Below are 20,021 nucleotides of genomic sequence, written 5' to 3'. Positions count from 1 at the left end.
TCTCTCTCTGTCTGTCTGTGTATGTTAGGGAATTTAGACTGTAAGCTCCAATGGGGCAGGGACTGATGTTCTCTGTACAGCGCTGCGGAATTAGTGGCGCTATATAAATAGATGATGATGTATAGCGTCTTTTAGATACTCATTGCTGGGGTCTAATTCAGTGATAGCAAAAACAAAGCTTCTAAGCTACTTGTGAATGATGTGTCCTATTATCTCCAAATTTAGACCCAGTACTATCAGCTGATTTGATTTTACAACAGGCATTAAGTTTCCAGAAAGAAGTTTTAACAAAAGATCCCAAACAGTCTTGGCAAGTAGTCAATGACCGATGCAATTGCAGGTGGATCTCTCCGTGTAACAGGTTTACCATACTCCGTTTTTACCTTTGTTGCGGAGTCTTTCCAGCAGAACTTACCTACGGTGTGAAACTCATGGAAAGTTGAGAGCCTCGATTACATTTATTTCATTTGCCAGTTTCCTTTGAATTGTTGAGATATCTTGCGGTTTATTTTCTGACATTAAACACAGATGTGAGCTTTGCCCCATTTTTTATTTTCATCAGTGATCTGTTACTTCTTTCTACTGTTGCCATTTTGGACGCGAAAGATAGGTACTTGGATATATTTTTATTTAAATTGTTGCAGGTTTGATGTAAGAATTCCTAGAAGAAGGAAAACAAAAAGAAAAATGCAGTTTTTGTGTGTATATTCCAGGGGCACCCCAGAGCACGAACTGTTCACATACATGACAGAACTTATTACGCTAAAGAGGTGCACCCTGATATTACTGTAATGCCCCCTAGTCGCGTTTTAGTAAACCACGCACCCCAGTGAATAGAGGAGGGATCACCAGGAGAGCAGGTGTTTGTGAAAAGATGGTTGCTATGGTTACAACCCAGTTCAGTCTCCTAGAGACTGAGAAGAAGGAGGGGCTGTAAAAAGGTGGGAAAAAGAGAAGGAGAAAAAAGTAGGGAACAGAGAGAGAGAGAGAGAGAGAGAGAGAGGAGAGGTGATGTGACAGTCGGGGACCTGGGGCAGTGGAGGTGGAGGTCCCAGGCTTCCCCGGCATTGACCCAGGTGCGGGTCAGTGGCGGCTGCCGTCTGGAGATTAACACTGTCCCCTAAGTAAGAGTGTGGAAGCCATATAAGGGGGAGGACCCCAAAAGAGAAAGGGGGGTCATTGCATGCAGCAGTGTGGCTGCATATACAGAGAGGCGGAGTCCCGAAATCCCAGAGTGGGGGAGAGTGTCCAGGGACTGAGAGAACATAGTGAAAAGTGTCAGAGCCCAAGGGAGAAATCATCCCTGCAGAGGAGGGGTGAGCTGCAGCTGAGCGTTACACAGAGTGTCAGAACTGCACTGGGGAGAAGCTGCCTGCTCAAAGGAAGTGTTTGCCTGTCAACATCCATGTGACTACCCCTGCAGAGAAGGGGTGAACTGCAGTAAAGTATGGAGTACTGGAGTGTATGAGACATGTGAACTGTCTTACATAACATCTAGATAACATGACCAGGGGAATCTGGTATGTACTGTGTCAACACCAGCAGTGTAAGATGTGTGCAGGAGGAGTAAGGAGACATACTTGCAACCAAATTCATATTGCTCATTTAAGAACTGTACTGGAGAGAGTAAGGAGCTGTATATATATATTTCTGTATTGCTATATAATTCTGTATTGCTAAAGAGTTCAGTTTGTGATAGAGATGGTCTGGCACCAAAATTATTCTGACTTTTACTGCACTGCACAACAAAGTGATATCACCTGTGTCCTACTCAGGGCTGCCAAGAGGAATTCAGGGCCCTGATACAACGACTTCATGGGGCCCCCCTTATAGTTGAGCGTGGCACAAAATTTTGCGCTGCCGCAAAGGTGGAGGTGTACATACGATTGGGGGCGTGATTTTGTACAATTGCGGTATGGCTAGCAGGTGAAAAGCGCAAGGCCACCCTCCTACAGAAAAAAAACCTGCATTATTGTGGAAACCATTGGCACAAGGGTACAGTGCCTGCTCGCCGTAGTGTAACATATGTCCCAGCACTCCTGACTTTCAGGACATCTAGCACCACAGTAGTATATAAAGAATGCAGTGTGCACAGAAAGAGTTCACAGTCTTGGCCTGCCCCTTACATTTGGCAGAAAGTCACAAAAATTGGGATTGTCCCACTAGAATCACAACATTTCACAGACTGTCCTGCTCTCTCCTACCTATTCTTGTCACTTTCACCACCTATGGCTGCAGGTTTCTTTAGTTGCGGCTTGTCTGGATCCTGGAATGTTGGAGGCCCTATTTGGGGAAAAAAATGGGTACATATAGAAAATTAAATTTTCAGCACTGGTGTTAAAACAATAGCACCCACGAGTAATAATTAGGCCTTCCTCTAGCCCCAACATTAAAATAATAGTATTCCCATTTAATAAATAAACCTATTTCCCTCCCTGCAAACAGCCCCAGCAATAAATTAATAGTGTTTACATTTCATAAATATACCTATTTCCGGCAACATTCACTGCCATTAAATAATTAATAGTCACTTTTAATAAAGAGACCTCATTCTACCCAAACTCACCCCCGCATTCAATCGCCCCCAAACCACCGCATCTTAAAATAATAATCCCCACTATTAAATTGCCACACCATCACCCCACAAACAAAATAGCACCCATTAATTAGACACCACCTCACACACACATTTCCAAAAGCCCCCTGTGCAATCACACACACATTACTGTGCCCCTTCATCACAACCATGCAGTGCCCCCTTATGATCACACTGTGCCCTCCATTCTGATTCTCCCCCTTCACCTGGCCCCTCTTCAACACTCTGTTCCATGCTGACCCCCCTTCATCACTCTGTGCCATGCTGCCCCCTCTATGCCTTGCTGCCCACTCTATGCCATGCTGCCCTCCCTCTCCTTCATCACTGTGCCATGCTACTCCCCCTTTATCCTTCATCACTCTGTGCCTTTCCTCCCCCCCCCCTTCTTTGTCTCTCTATCACTCTGTCCCTTTCTCTTTTCCTACCTTTGTCCCCGTTCCTTTACTTACCTTTGTGTCGTCTTCATTCATCTCTTTTTTTCTCTTCTGTCTTGGTCCTCTATGCGCCGCTCCTCACTGAACGTGGCGACGTGATGCCCGACATTCAGTGCGAATATCACCGCGATCACGTAATGTGAGTATTTGTTTTGTTTTGGGTTTTTTTAAACACCCTGCTCCCCCACCAATGAAGGGGGCGGGCCCCCACCGGGCTCCCACCCCCACCCCCACACACACAAACACACACACACCCGCATGAAAATAATAATAAAAAAAAATATATATAAAACAAGTTAAAAAAAGAAAAAAAAAGGTCAGCAGAGAGGGCCCGGGTTAATTATAACCCCCCCCCCCCTTCCTCCTCCACCTCTCAGCGGCCCTGGTCCTACTACCTGCAAAGAGACTTGTAAAGAAGGGGACAACCTGGTCATTTACACCCATGCCCATCAGCTAGTTAGGGCTTGAGAAGAAGGTGCACCCCACACTACACACTAGGACAGGGGTTACATTACTAGCAGTAGCAGGTTCACCCATGCTATTAAAAGCAAAATCTTGTGAGGAAAAGGTTTAGGTCCTCACTTGCCAAAAAAAGTGCCCACTATGAAGGTTTGTATTCATACTGTGGTCCTTGCAAGTATAGAAATACAAACACATACAGTAGTACACTGATTTATACTCCCTGTAATCTCCCCTAAACTAAAACAACACTACACCTATGAAAATAAAAATGAGAACTCGGGGAACATGTTTTAGGAAAATATTTCTAATGCCATGTTTACTGCTTAAAAAGTGTATCCTTTTTACTACAATCATCTAATTTAGCTGTTATAACACAAAAAAAATAAAATAATAAATAAAAATTTTTGAAGAAAACACTACCAAAAAGTAAGCCCTGCAAAAAACTAAAATCAAAACAGAAAACTACATAAAGTTCAATGCCCTAACGAATAACGTTATTGTCACTTACCAGCACACAGCAAAAATGCTTTAAAAAAAAAAAGCGTCTAGTCCTGAAGCTACAATATACCCTGGTCAATAATACCACTTTCATACTGCCGCCCCGTCAATATCCCGGGTTTTTCAAGCCGGGTTTTTGCCGGGGCTCGGAGCGTCCCAGCTCAGAAACACCATTCATACTGCACCTCGGACCCGGGAATTTCCCGGGTTGACCCCATTCATACTGCACAAGTCTGTGCCCTGGCAATTTGTGGGAGTCATCACCAGAGCAGTTTTCATTGGCTGAAAAATGAAGACTGGATGCTGCTCCAGTGTTTAAATCCTGGCAGAAAAACCTGAACTTTGCTTCCTTTCACACAACTAGTATTTCCCAGACTTTGTACCTCTGTAATGTGGGATATCAGCTACATCAGACACCCAAATAAATACACAGCACTGCACTTTAATCAGGACAAGTAACCTTTAAAGGGAAATATACTCTATCTATTAGCATGATTTATATATATAAAAAAGTACAATAGTGATGGTATGCCTTCTCTATATATCTCCAATCATGTATACCCAATGGTATATTTATGTATGTAATAGCCATTAATAAAATTTCTGTAAACTGCCCTTCTTTTCATATACATTCTTTGTATTCTCCTGCTTTAAATCCTCCAGAGACAGGCAGACAGCCAATCATCTTGTTTTCTGTGCAACCCGGGTTGAAAAACCCGGGTTGCACCATTCATAGTGCAGGCAACCCGGGTCCGACCCGGGAATTACCCCTCGATAAATCCCGGGTTGAAGACCCGGGTTTTTAGACCCGGGATTTTTGACTTGTACCATTCATACTGCACCAAGACCCGGGTCATTTGAGCTCGCCCCGGGAAAAACCCGGGATTTTGGTGCAGTATGAATGGGGTGTCAGGGGTTAATCAGATGATCTTTTCTGCCACTGGCCCTGAAAGTGTTAAATAGGTTACAGGGAATGTATACAATGCACTGGACAGTTCCAGGTTGTTCCAGCACTATGTAGTTTGGAGTGTGTTGTATAAATAGAGGAAGTCTGTCCAGTGGGATATATGGACAATATTTATGTACAGCTGTCAGTTTGTCTGATTTACAAACTATTGTGTTGTACATTATATCTTAGAAAAAATGAAAATATCATCTTATGAAATACAGTACATCTAACTTGTAATGCAGGCTCACTGTTAACCCACATGCCTGGGATTAGTTTCAAGACGCGTGCTGGCTTTTGTTTTAGATATATGGAGCCTGATTCATGTTCAGGCGTCTGTCCGTTTACATTGTTGCCAATGAGCGCAATTGCAGGCAATTCATATCCGCACACAAATGACGTGACTCCTTACGACTTGAGAGACGGAACAGGGGAGGGAAGGTGGCGGACTAAGTTAGGCCATGTACACTAAGAGCGCTCCGACACAGATGCATCCGATTAAAGTCCTGTGTTTGTTGTAAGCATGCTTCTATCCAACTGTATCTCTTACACCTACTACAGGTCAGGTAAATACCGACTGATAGTAATAACTAACACTGCATAGTCTTGTGTGCCAGTAGCTATCACAGGAAACTGTATGCAAATCAGATATATTATAAAAATGCATTGTATACACAGTACAAATTGAAATCATCTTTTTTTTTAATGTAAATAATAAAACGTAAATATTTAAAATATATATATATATTTATTTATTTTTTAAATAAATATTTAAATAAATTATTATACTGCTAACAGTTTTTATTATATTTATTTAGGAGTTTTAATGTGATTTGATTTTACAAATGCATGTGTGTATACTATAGCCTGTTATGTGTGTCTACGTACGACAACCAGGGTGGCCCGTCGGAGGCAGCAAAAAAAACCAAAAACCTGAAGAAAAATAAGAAAATACTTACCTTGCGGTCAGCTGGCGATCCGGCTCCCTCCCTGGTCTCCTCCTCCGTCGCGCTCGCAGTGCATGACGGGCGTGACGTCATCACGCCTGCCCGACATCCATTGCGGAGCGCGACGGAGGAGGTGATCAGGGAGGGAGCTGGATCGCCAGCTGACCGCAAGGTAAGTATTTTCTTCAGGTTTTTTTTTTTTTTGCTGCCTCCGACGGGCCCCCCTGGGCTGCAGGGCCCATATATATAATATTTTTTTTTTTTATATTTATATGTATATATAGGGGCCCTGGTGCACTGCTTTGCCTGGAGGCCCAAAATGTTGATAAGATGGCCCTGACGACAACTACTGTTTAGGCAGAGCGTACTTCCACCCAGATTCAAATCAAAATGTATCTTCAGATTCGCTTGGATTTGAATGCAGCCAGAATTATGCTCATGTTGTATGCTTTTTTAAAACAAGCATCTTATGTGCAAGTTGCGTTTGTGCATGAATCGGGCTCATGATGTCAGAGCACATTTGGAAGGATAGTAAATATGCTTTCACTTCTCTTTGCTGGTAAGGAGTGATACCTTAATGCAATACGAGGTATGTCTATTAAGTAACAAGACTGTGATTCCACCTAGGAAACAAAGCAGTCAGTACCGGTTATAACTTCATACGTAGTAACCTTGAACCGGTCTGAACCTGCATGACAAGCTGCAACACTCTATGACGTTCAGTTGATTGTGAGTCGCCATTTAGTTTGGTTGTGTTTTCTGTAGAGTGCCGAAAAAATGCAAAGTTTAAACGTTGAACGTGTCAATTTGAAATTTTTAGTAAAATTGCACAAAACACCAACAGAATGTTTTCAAATGCTTACTACGGCCTATGGGAATGACTGCCTGTCTCATGTGCGTGTGTTTGAGTGGCACAAAAGATTTAGCGAGGGACGTGAGAATGTCGAAGATGATGAACGCCCTGGATGACCTTGTACTTCAAGAACTGAAGAAAATGTAGAAAAAATCAGTCAGATTGTTCGAAAAGACCGCCGACTCAGTGTTCGAATGACAGCTGAATCCGTGAACATTGACAAAGACACCGTATTGAAAATTTTGCATGAGGATCTTAACATGAAAGTTTGTGCAAAGATGGTTTCCCCACCAGAGCAAAAAGCACATTGCAAGAAATTTTATGTTGACATTCTGCAGCAACTTGACACAGATCCAAACCTGTTTCATAAAGTAATCACTTGTGGTGAGACCTGGATCTTCCAGTACGATCCTGAGACCAAAAGACAGTCAATGCACTGGAAAACACCGTCATCACCAAGAATGAAAAAAGCTTGTTAAAGCAAGTCAAAATTCAAAGCAATGCTCGTTGTTTTTTTTATATCAAGGGTGTAATTTTGGAACAATGGGTTCCAGAAGGCACAACAGTTAATCAGCATTATTATAAGGAAGTTTTGCAAAAGCTGAGAGAAAGTCAGAAAGAAACGGCCGCAACTGTGGAAAAATGGTTTCTGTCTTCACCAGGACAATGCGCCTGCTCACGTAGAGCTTTCTGTGAAGCAGTTTATGACCGACAAACACATTACTACACTTGAACATCCTCCATATTCGCCCGATTTAGCACCTCGTGATTTTTATCTTTTCCCAAAAGTTAAATCAGTGCTTAAAGGGACACATTTTGAGTCAGTTGATGCTGTAAAGAAGAAAGCGGCAAATATGTGGAAACAAGTGACAGAAATTAATTTGCTCCATGCCTTCAACCAGTGGAAAACAAGACTACAGTGATGTATTAGTGCAAATGGGGAGTATATTGAAGGGGACAAACATTACATTTGTAATACCAATAAATAAAGGTGAGTTATTTAATCCGTCTCGGTATTTAATAGACATACCTCGTACTTTCGGTGCAGGGAGAAGCTTTTCAAAATGAATGCTGGATACACTAGTACACCAGCCACTGCCATGGTCTCCAGGACCACACATTGTGCCAGTCACACAGGCAGCAATCTTTCTATTGGACGGCACACCATTGCCATCAGAGAAAGGGGTGTTAGTAAGTCACAGGCAGAACAGGCAGGCAAGGAGCGAAGTATATTGCAGTCGGACAATAGGAATACGTTTTCAGGCAGAATGTAAGTGTCTGACAATGGGAAAGAGAAGGGATTGGAGGATAGAGAGGAGGAATAGAAGTCTGTTTCAGAGATTGATACAGAGAGATAATGGAGGGAATGTAGAGAGACACAACGCAGAAAATCAAAGTAAACTGTGAATAAAAGATTATAAGAAGAATAGATTAAACATGGAGCAAACTGGAGAGACAACAGCAGGACCATATAAGTAAAGAACTGAGAGGGAAAAGAAGCAAAACGACACAGGGCCTGATGCTGATTTGGACACATGTTGGGTGCAATTTACACTCAAAAAAGCTGCCTGTAAAAATAGTGTATATACACCCATATGCATACACACAACAGTGCATCAGACAGACATATACCCACATATGAATACACACAACAGTGTGCATCAGACACACATACACCCACATATGAATACACACAACAGTGTGCATCAGACACACATACACCCACATATGCATACACACAACAGTGTGCATCAGACACACATACACCCACATATGCATACACACAACAGTGTGCATCAGACACACATACACCCACATATGCATACACACAACAGGTCATAACCACACAAAAAACTTTGTATCATTAATTTTGAAAGCAAAAACACATTCGCTATTAGATTGATAAACTCCAGCAGATATAAAATTCCTTCTCGCGTACGGCTGAAAGTACCAAGAAAGACATATTTAAATGCCCACAAACTCCTTTAATATATGCAGGATGGATGTAGAAAGCACCTATGAGCTTCAGAGAAGAATTCACAATTAGCCAATTAGAATCTGTATGACATTTCATTATATTTATGTAGAATAACAACAAAAGTGATTGAAAAGAGATCTGGTGCAAACTACCTGTAAATGGTTACCTGAAAGATGTATATCTATTAAACAAAGCCTTAATGAGGCGGGCCAAACTGCTTGAGATTATTAAGTGAAAGTATTAAAAAAATAATGTTCAAGTGACTGCTAAATAGAGAAGATAAATACGAGTGAACAGAAATACATTTGTTATTATAGATAACCATACAATATTCAGGCTTGTAAGGGTTGCTGTTTTAAATTGTTGCAATGGAAAAGTGAAAAGGGAGATAAAACCAGGTTTCCCTCTATAGAGCAGGATGGTAAAGAGAACTTTGGCCGCCTATCACAATAACACGATAGAGGTCAAAGGGTGGATGCAGAGTTGTCGGCACAGTGGGCGTAAATTACTCAAAGAAAAAGGAGCATGGAAAAATAGCGTTACCACTCATATGTATAACGGTGGCTAAGTGGTTAGCACTTCTGCCTCACAGCGCTGGGGTCATGAGTTTAATTCCCGACCATGGCCTTATATGTGTGGAGTTTGTATGCTCTCTCCGTGTTTGCGTGGGTTTCCTCCGGGTGCTCCGGTTTCCTCCCACACTCCATAAACATACTGGTAGGTTAATTGGCTGCTATCAAATTGCCCTCAGTCTCTCTCGGTCTGTGTGTGTGTTTATATTAGGGGATTTAGACTGTAAGCTCCAATGGGGCAAGGATTGATGTGACTGAGTTCTCTGTACAGCGCTGCGGAATCAGTGGTGCTCTATAAATAAATGGTGATGATGATGATGTAGAGCTTTACATCTAGACATGTGTCCATCTCCGGGGAGGGCTGGCAAATTTTGGCCCAGGGGAGCAAGATTCGATTAAGCGGCCTATTTTAAAGAAAAAAAATGCAGGTAGCCCAGTGACCCAGCCCAAGGTAGCCCACTATGGGACCGGCCCGGGGGGCAGATGCCCCCCCTGTCCCCCAGTCCAGCCTGCCCCGGTCCATCTCCACATCAGCAACATATGAACCTGGTCATAGTCATAATCATCAGCATGGATTTGCACCAGCCCTATAGCAACTGCACAAGAGAAGCCTCCTAGCAGCCGCATTTGTGTGACACCTGTACTGTAGTCCTACACTAGAACGCCCCTTCCCTCCCCCATCCAGCTTCTCTAGGCCAGAACCACGCAATTCTGTGTGTGCATTAACTATGCATTCTGTCATATGTCCCACTGCGCATCAGCCCCCAAGTGTGTAATGCCCCTACTGTCAGGGAGGTTGCAAACTGATTACAACAAGCTCAGGATTATAAAACTGTATTTGATGCAAATGATAATAACTGCAGTTAAAATATACCCGTACCCTACACACACTGGAGACTGCCTCCTCTTTGTATGGGTGATGGGTAGAATTAAAGCACTTTGCTATCTGCCTTATCCATCTTTATACCTGGTTGGATAGGAGACAAGTTGCTCTGGTAACAACCCCATGTAATAATAAATCTTTGACCTTCCACTTTTGAGTTGCAGAATATGGTCTGCTAAAACAATGTAAATGTAGATGTCCGGAGGGGTGTTATGGATATGATTTGTGAGTCAGGATAGACCTGTACCTATATGACATACAAACAACATTTCTTTGTCTCTGTGCTATCTCTGCCTGTCCATTCTGTACTCACATTCCTCGCCCTGACAATTTAATCATCTACTATCAGTGGTTACTCAGCAGAGTTACTGATTTGCAGTTATATTGATAATACAGGAACAAAGCAGCAATGATGTGTCTTTTCCTTTTGTGTTTGCAGAGCTCAGAAGCTGGAGGTTGGAAGAGGAAGTGGCTCATGAAGGAAAAAAGTAAGTATATCTCCGTGTCCATTCATATGAGTATTTATTCCATGACTGGCAGCTTTTTTCCTACTGAATATAAACCAGCAGCTGATAATTTGATCCATGGCCTTAGCTTAATCATAACTCAAGTGATTCTCATTTCTTACTGCGTGAGCCAGCAACACCTCGGCTGAAACACTATTCCAGGATCTGCTATTGTTATTTTTCGTTACACGTCTGCTGATCCTGGCGACCTCCTACTGAAGAGCAGAGCAGCTTCCAGCTTTGGCTCTGCTCCGTGACTTAGCTTTTCCTGCTGAAGTTTGTGGAATAAATCCCATAATGTATGTGAGAGGTTTCTATCGCAACCCGCTCAGCCTCGGCTTCTCCTGGCTGGATGTATTACACAATCCCGCTGTGCTGGCTCAGCTGCCACAGCCACAATTTGTTAACCTACATTTTAACTTGAACCTTGGACTCTGTGTGCATCTTACATTTTTTATGAGCCGTGCTCATATTTGCTGTGGGTTCATTGTACGAAAGGCTTTTTGGCTGTTGTTGAACAGTTACCTGAATGCTCAACCCTGTAGAGGACTAGCGGGACTCAGGGAGGGTTGTGGTGCAACAGCTGGAGAGCAACAAGTTGCCCAACTTTGTTTTACCGGGATAGAGCAGGGTCATATTTGTGCTAGTTATTTTGAGCATTGATACAACCCCTGTCCCTTTTATCTCCCTGGCATTGTAACTATCTACACCCAGTAGGTACTAAGCAGAGAGTTGGTAAATGTGCACCCCACATGCCCCCCTCTGCATCAATGTCTACTCTTCTCCATTAATTCTAGTGGGAACAATAGACCATGATGCAATAATGAGGCCTTGTAGGTTTACACACTGGTCAGGTGAAAATAAACAGAGTGCAACAGTGAGTGCAGGAGAATCAGTGTAATTCCGGTTCCCCTCGATTCATTTGGGAGAGGTAAATATACAAATATTCTGGCACTTGCATGACAATTCATCATCATCATCATCATCTATTTATATAGCGTCATTAATTCCACAGCGCTGTACAGAAAACTCATTCACATCAGTCCCTGCCCCTTTGGAGCTTACAGTCTAAATTCCCTAACATACACATAGACACACACACACACAGACAGAGAGACATAGGTCAATTTTGATAGCAGCCAGTTAACCTACCAGTATGTTTTTGGAGTGTGGGAGGAAACCGGAGCACCCGGAGGAAACCCATGCAAACATGGGGAGAACATACAAACTCCACACAGATAATGTCATGGTCGGGAATCAAACTCATGACCCCAGCGCTGTGAGGCAGAAGTGCTAACCACTAGGCCACTGTGCAATTTAGGTTTCTGTGGTATTACGAGTTAGGGTCGAATATGGGTTATGTTTTTTTCTGATCCATGTATGATTTAAAGGATATGCTTATTTTGTGGGCATTTTCTTAATAGTTAAAAGTTCATGGACCTGTTGAGTCTTTTTCGCACATTAAATTATCTTCCTGTATTAATTAATCGGTTGAGAAATTGATGTCCCTTGCTCTCTCAAGGAGACAGGCTTCATCAGATTTCACGATATGTGATTCCAAACTGCTGACGTCGGGCTGATAATGCAGCAAACGGGTGGGTACAATACCTTGCTCTCCATACAGCGTCATCCCCAGCTGGAACAAGCAAGGGATGGGCCAAGTACATTAGATGCACTAGTAGAGATTACCTAACCAACAAATGTACTGTAATGAACTTAAATAATTTAATTTAGCTCACACATAAAAATGTGGTGATCATATCCTTGAAAACACAACTAGTATAAAGCCATTTCGATGCTCCCCCTTTGAACGGTGCTAATTTTCCTGTAAATATAGTTGGCTTTTATCATTATTCAGCCTAACAACAAGGCCAAGAATGTCATTTTTGCAATTATTATAGATGGGCACAGTTATTTGCAAGTGTCTTTTCTTATCTATAAAGACATTATCTCAAAGGTTTCCACCCTTTATGTTATCAGGTATTGAATATAAATGTAATCTTTTGTGCTATATGATAATTAAGATGGAAAAGAAAAACACAGTGATCCTTTGGACCAGGAAATAAAGCTGATCTTTTAAAGATTAAATAAACACGCTAACAGATCGTTCTGTAACTCGCTGCTTGGCAGCCTGGTACAAAATGAATACAATTAGCCACTAGACCAGTATCTGCTGACTGCAGAGCATGTGACACATTCTCCAAGCAGCATCGCAGGTACTGTCACCAAATGTTTTCATTTATAGAGTTTGTGCGGCTATATAATGATCTTTAAGTGACTTAAACCAGTGCATAATTTAGCATTTTCAACCCCTGTAACACTTATAATTCAGATCAAAAAGTACTCAGGGTTGGGAACGTAAAAAGTGTTTCACAATGCCTTAGAGGCCAGCCTGCTGGCTGAATTACCTTTCTTGCATGTTTTTCATGGCTTTTAAATGTATGATTAATGGCAGTCCAAGCATGATAACATTGTGTAATCAATACCTACATGAAGTGGAGGCAGACATTTAGGAGGCTGGGCAAATTGTAGTCATTACAATGCACTGTATCAATTCACTAAGAACTAGTTGTGCTGCATCTCAAAACCACTTCCAGTATTATTGGGTACAGCATAAGTAATAACTTGTTACTTTTCAAACATTGTAACTCTTTTGGCAGAGGGCAATCCACATAGAGTTTTCTTTGTTTGTTTTTTAGCATTATTGTGTAAAAATACTGCTCAGCAATTATGCGTTAAGCAAGGGAAAAGGATTCTGTTGGCTTCAGAATTATACATTATTTTGTCCAAACCTGAACATAGATATACACCAATCAACCACAACATTAAAAGCACTGACAAGTGAAATGAATAACATTGATTATCTTGTTACAATGGCACCTGTCAAGGGATGGGATATATTAGGCAACAAGTGAACAGTCAGTTATTGAAGTTCTTGGGTCCTGGCATTCATGCGGATGTTACTTTGACACGTACCACCTACCTAAACACTGTTGCAGACAAGTACACCCCTTCATGGTAACGGTATTCCCTGATGGCAGTGGCCTCTTTCAGCAGGATAATGTGCCCTTCTGCTCCACGGGAGGTTTCTGTCCTCCCTGAGCACTGCAAAAATTGTTCAGGAATGGTTTGAGGAACATGACAAGAAGTTCAAGGTGTTGACTTGGCCTCCAAATTACCAAGATCTCAATCCTATCAATCATCTGTGGGATGTGCTAGAAAAACAAGCCCGAGCCATCATAGCCCCACCTCGCAAACTTACAGGACTCAAAGGATCTGCTGCTAACGACTTGGTGCCAGATACCACAGGACACCTTCAGAAGTCTTGTGGAGTCCATGGGCTAGATTTACTAAGCTGCGGGTTTGAAAAAGTGAGGATGTTACCTATAGCAACCAATCAGATTCTAGCTCTCATTTTGTAGAAGGTACTGAATAAATAACAGCTAGAATCTGATTGGTTGCTATAGGCAACATCCCCACTTTTTCAAACCCGCAGCTTAGTAAATCTAGCCCTATGTCTCAGTTAAAAAAGGATGGGGCGAACAATGAAAGCTTGACCGCAGAGAAAGCTCACAGCAAAACACATGGTGACATGACGGTAGTTGAGTGAATATCTGATAGATGTGTATCAAGCAAGTCAGCAATGCACTTTTAGTGAACTGTTATGTATTACAAGGGACAGCATTCTATTATTGTATTACTATAGGGACAGTTAGATCTAGGCAATTTTCCGTACCCTAGTTTATCCTGCTTGATATTGGAGATGCTGTAGGAATGAATGAATGAATGATTAACCGAACCTAACTAACGGCTCTATACCAATTAGACTTGTGATAGTGTGGAAAACATAACGGTTTAACTGAACGAGACATTACAGCTGCAACTATGTTATGTAAATGACAGCATTTCAGCTACAATTCACCATTTAAAAAGTGTTCATCTCTCTGCTTCTGTAGCTGTATTCCATAGCAAAGGTCATAAGAAATGTGTGTAACTTACTCCAGGACATTACACTTTCAAGCTAGAGTTCATAAAGATCACTGACCAATTGCATTAGAATCCTATTATGGTATAAAAGGATATTAGACTGTTACTAACAATTCTGTTATATGGTAGACATAGTTTAATCCACTAAGTATCAACCACAGTACATTTTAATCACTTTATTGGTATTTCACTTTAGTCTAAAAAAAAATTGTTGATTGTCTTTCTGTTTAGAATGTTTTTATATTTCGCTGTATAATTTTACTGATTATTTCTGGTAACAATTATTTTAATAATGTTTTAGAAAATTCAAATAAATAGATTTTAAACTACTAGACAGTGCATCCATTAGAAAGAAGTTATTTTTTTCTTTTTTTGTACAAATATTGGGAGTCCACGCCTCGGCGGGTCCAAGCTGTTTTATTGACACACGGATGACCTATACAATATTAGGCATGTGGTTTTAATGTTGTGGCTGATCGGAGTATATAGTGTAATATATAGGTTATAGAAATATTGACTGCAAATAAAGAACAACTGGTCCATCTAGTCTTGATAGACTGTCAATTTTGTAGTATCACAAATTGTGCACTCCCCACCCCCAAAAGCCATGCACCCTAGGCTGCAGCCTAGTCAGACTATTGAATAATCAGGCCCTGTGAATAATATTCACAAATATATAAATGTTCACAGGCTGTTGTGCACTTTTATGCAAACTATTGTTCTCTGTTATCAGCCAGGGTTGGCAAAAGGTGGCTAAGAGCTCCTCCATGTAAGAGGTTTCTCCAGCTGTAAAAATAGAGCTGCATAGAACACAGATCAAAAATCACTCTGTTTGACAAACCCTAAAATAGACTGGATGCACTGTTCTTCAATGGGATTATTATTAATATTATTTATTTATTTATTTATTTATTTAGAAGGTGCCACGATAGGTCTGCAGCATCAAACATGAAATTTACAGTAGTGTGAGGCAGTAGCTGGTAGAACGTGCAGAGGGAGTAGTATCAGGTGAGGGTAGGATAGCCTTTACTGAAGAGGTGCAGTTTGAGAAAGTGACTGAAACAAGGTTGGGTCCAGTTGTGGATCCGTGGGGGGGGGCAATCGCCCCAATCACTCCCTCTAGCAGGGACTTGCTGCCTACGGCTGCACACTATGTGCAGGTCCGTTCGGCAGAGACAGGCAGGGACAGTGTGCTGCCCGACTGCTCTGATTGTGCTTAAAACACAATTGGAGCAGCCGGGCGGCACACTCTCCCTGCCTGTCTCTGCCGAACGAACTTGCACATAGTGTGCAGCCGTAGGCAGCCTTAGGTGTCAAAAGGGGACGGGGCCTAAATCGTCCCCCTTCCCCCCTAAAACGCCCCAAGTAAAACTATTTTCTAGATCGGCCCCTGGTTGGGTCAGGCAGTGTAAAGAAATCCCTACGTGGGGAGCAGCACAGGTGGTCTTGGAGACAGGAATGAGAGTTGGTTATCAGAGAGGAGGAGAGACGCAGGTGAGAGACAGATGGAAGTGCTAGAGGGAGTGTATTTCTGACATGTATAAAGGGGAAGGAGATGGTGAGGGCTTTAAAGAGGCGGATGAGTAGCTTAAACTGAATTTTGGGGTTAATTGGGATTTTTAGTGCAGAGGTGAGAGAGGAAGACATTCACTAAGTCCGGAGACTATACCTTTAAATTGCAAAGTAAAAATATAAAAAGGACTTTATAGAAAAATCCTAGAAAAGCTGGCCAGCATTTGAGGCTTTTGGTAGCTGTTATATATTAAAATCTGATAAGCTGCTTGGTGTGGTGAAATAACAGTGCTTCTGAATCTTGTTTTTTAATATAGTCCTATATTAAATTGTTTTGAATGTACTTTAAAAAATGTGTGATGACCCATAAGAAATAAATGTTTCAAGTTTTTAGGTAGCAATATGGATATGGTCTATTACTAACTTAGACAGCACTCTAATATTTTGTTTTTATTTTAGTAAACATTTTTGGGTGAATCATGAAAGCCTTAGGAGGGGTAGAACAGGAAGATTACCCTAGGGAGGTTAAGAGAGTACTTTGCACATTTGATAAGCTCGTATAAAGTGGTGGATTTTTAGAGACTGCTTGAGGGTGTGGATGCTGGGGAAAGTCTTGTCGCACAAAGGAGAGAATTACTCAGAGAGTGTACATCCAAAAACGAAGTCCTGTAATCGGGAATGAGAGCAAGTAATGAGTGAGGTTGAGACATACTTGCCAACTCTCCCGGAATGTCCAGGAGACTCCCGAAATTCGGGTCGGTCTCACGGACTCCCGGGAGAGCAGGCAAGTCTCCCGAATCCCGCAACTGCCAAGCCTAAATGATGCGATTTGTAGTGAATGGCATCATTTTGGCCCCGCCCCCACAAAAAAAACAGCATTTACGTCGTGGGGGCGGGGCCAAAATGACGCGTTTGGCTGCGCCCCTCTCCCGGACTGCCGAAAGTAGGCAAGTATGGGTTGAGAGGTGCAGATCTTGGGCAGAGTGGAGGGGTCCAGTTGGGGAATATTTTGAGACAAGGGTAGAGATACAGGTTGGTGTAGTTTTGTTATAATGGCCTTGTATATTATACATCTGTATTACTACTAGCACAGCAAGTTTCTGGTCCCTAATTCATGGAAATGTACAACTGGATGTGATTACTCGGATTACAGATAAGCTTTTGTTTATATTGCATATTGTGATTGTGCATTTTTATATTTTTGTTCAATAAAGTTGTTTTTTGAAAAATGACTACACTATATGGAATTTCCTATTTTTTTTTCTTAAACCTGTCCATGGAGTGGAATGGATATAGTAATGGTGCATCAACCAGATGTTATACAGATAAGCGCTTTATAATTTATTTTTGTTACGCACATATATTGGTGGATAGTCTCAGTATAATCTCACTAATTCGTCTGACAGTACTTCACTATTTCTGGTATTTCTCCTTATCTTTTCTGAGTATACCTGTTGGAAAAAATATAAACAGTCCCAGCTGTATGACCCAGTGCTCTTCTTGATGAGCCCTTTTTGAAAATGAGTTCTGGGGGTAAAGGTATCAAGCTGAGAGTTTTCTGGCATGTTTGAAAAACCAATCAGATTCTAGCTATCATTTATTTAGTACATTCTACAAAATGATAGCTAGAATCTGATTGGTTGCTATAGGCAACATCTCCACTTTTCAAACCTGCCAGAAATCTCTCAGCTTGATACATTTACCCCCTGGTATGCTTTTGATCTACACCTATATGGTTTTGGAATTTATTTCATGAAAATACTGCACTATTAGGCACCCCTGTGTTTTTTTCTTTTTTTTGTTTCTCAGATTTGCTGCTCGTTCGGCTTTACCACACGTTCTGGAAAGAAGGCTGCCACTTAGTATGAAGGAAGCGCATTGTTGTATATGGACAAAATTGTGCTTCTAGTTTGGCTTTGACCACCAGCATTTATTGTATTCCTGTCCAAGCCTTGTATATTGGTTGAAGTATTTTATATTGTATTCTGTAAAATACAGGTGAAAGTTTGGTTAGGGGAAGACAGTAAGAAACTAATGGCAATGTGGGAGATTATGATTGCATTGATTAGATTTTGCAGTGTCTTGTATGAGATATATGCACATCCTAGAGATATTTCCCAGATGCATGTAATAGTCGTATACGGGTTGAATGTGGAAAACAAAGGACAGTTCTCAGTCAAGGGGTGTAAAACTGGATTCTGTCTTTAATAAAAAAAAACATTTTAAAAAAACGACAGCAAACCCCTGAGAACTGCCGGGTTGTCGGAACCGCCACTCGGTAAATATCATCACCATCATCATCACCGCCACCAATTACGCTGCACTGTAGAGAGAGTATTTGTCATTCCATTCAGTCCTTGCTCATTGACGTTTACAGTCCAAATTCCCTAACACACACACACAGAGTGACACACACAGACTAGGGTTAATTTTGCCGGCAGCCAATTAACCTACTAGTATGCTTTTGGAGTGTGGAAGGAAACCGGAGTACCCGGGGGAAATCCACGCAAACACGGGGAGAACATACAAACTCCACACAGATAAGGCCCTGTTCCGGAATTGAACTCATGACCCAGCGCTGTGAGGCAGAAGTACCACATACCCCCTAGATTACATTATGATAGGAGTAAATGTGTTCATAAATATAACACCTGTCAGAAGAACTTAACCATATGTGTATAATGTATATGGTTCAGGAGATCTTGTTATGTTGGAATGGAAGTATCATGGACCAATAATGATTATTTGGACACATGAGTACGTTATATAGTATGTTATATATATAGTATGTTATATGTAAAATGCACTGCCATCTAGTAAAAGGTGGCAGTGCAGCCCACCTTCCTAACTTAGCGGCTGCTCTGTGCCGACATATCAGGTTCTGACGGTTCTAACATACAGATGTAGTTTGCCTTAAAATGGCAATGGAGTTGGTGTGTGAGTGGGAGGAGCTATCACAAGCCACGATCTCTTCATTACACCTTTTACCAGGTAGTGAAGCTTTAGTGAGGAGGGGAGGTCTCCAAAAAGGCTATGTCTAAAACTTTTTATTTTAGAAATATACTTTGGGCCCTTCTTTCTGAAGTACAGCCAAAAACTTTCAGGGGTCTGTACAGAAAAAAACTATTTTTTGTTTCATATTGTAATTGTCTGCATGTTTGTCATTTTTATAATAGTTGTATATCTGTAGAGTGATAAACTGAGTGGTGGAAAATGATTAACACCCCGCAGCCATGTAAGTGGTGTGTGAAGACTGTGTACAGTACACACCACCTCTCTTCACTGCACAATATGTGTCACCTCTCAGTAAGGTCATGGGAGACACAGCCTGCTGGGCAGGTTTACTTAAGCATAATACATAACACATATTTCTGGTCTTTTCTTTTTTTTTTTTTACACTTTGTTTAACATATATTAATATCAATTACTCTTTAACAAATTAAATAAGCTACTTTATAGGAGGGCATAGTTTCCTGTTATCTGAAATCTCTGTGCGCTCATCATCAGTTTCTCAAGAAAAAAAACTTTCGCAATTATTATTGAGCCTTAGGGCTCCCCCGCCCTCTTTTATTGCCAATGCTGGACAGCCAATTGCAAGAGGTACTAAATAAAGCAATGTAAGATGGAAGATTACACTTAATATGCAAAACATTTCTTTTCTGATATCTAGATGTACTATTATACATTATAGCATGTCTGTTTAAACTGTTGTTGCACCAAAATATCTTTTCCTGCAGCTCACAGATATCAGTTAAACTCTAATTGACATTGTGGCGCTTTGTTGCAAGTTGTGCTAATGCTGGCAAAGTATGTATTTAAGAATCAATATATAACACACACCTAGGGG

The 20,021-nt window shown here is 41.4% G+C and overlaps 1 protein-coding gene across 1 annotated transcript in view; it reads left to right on the top strand.

Annotated features, from left to right (window-relative positions):
* The first annotated feature begins 1,387 nt into the window (after positions 1 to 1,387).
* Positions 1,388 to 20,021, top strand: part of CERS3 (ceramide synthase 3) — an 86,465-nt gene continuing 67,831 nt past the window's right edge. Inside the window, exons 1-2 of the mRNA XM_075207673.1 lie at positions 1,388 to 1,407; positions 10,609 to 10,657. The gene's annotated coding sequence lies outside the window, so the exon portion shown is untranslated. The remainder of the gene's footprint in view (positions 1,408 to 10,608; positions 10,658 to 20,021) is intronic.

Source organism: Mixophyes fleayi, chromosome 4 (assembly GCF_038048845.1).
Source record: "Mixophyes fleayi isolate aMixFle1 chromosome 4, aMixFle1.hap1, whole genome shotgun sequence".
Classification (NCBI taxonomy): domain Eukaryota; kingdom Metazoa; phylum Chordata; class Amphibia; order Anura; family Limnodynastidae; genus Mixophyes; species Mixophyes fleayi.
Note: the sequence above shows the minus strand (reverse complement) of the source record. Positions and strands in the feature narration are given on the sequence as shown.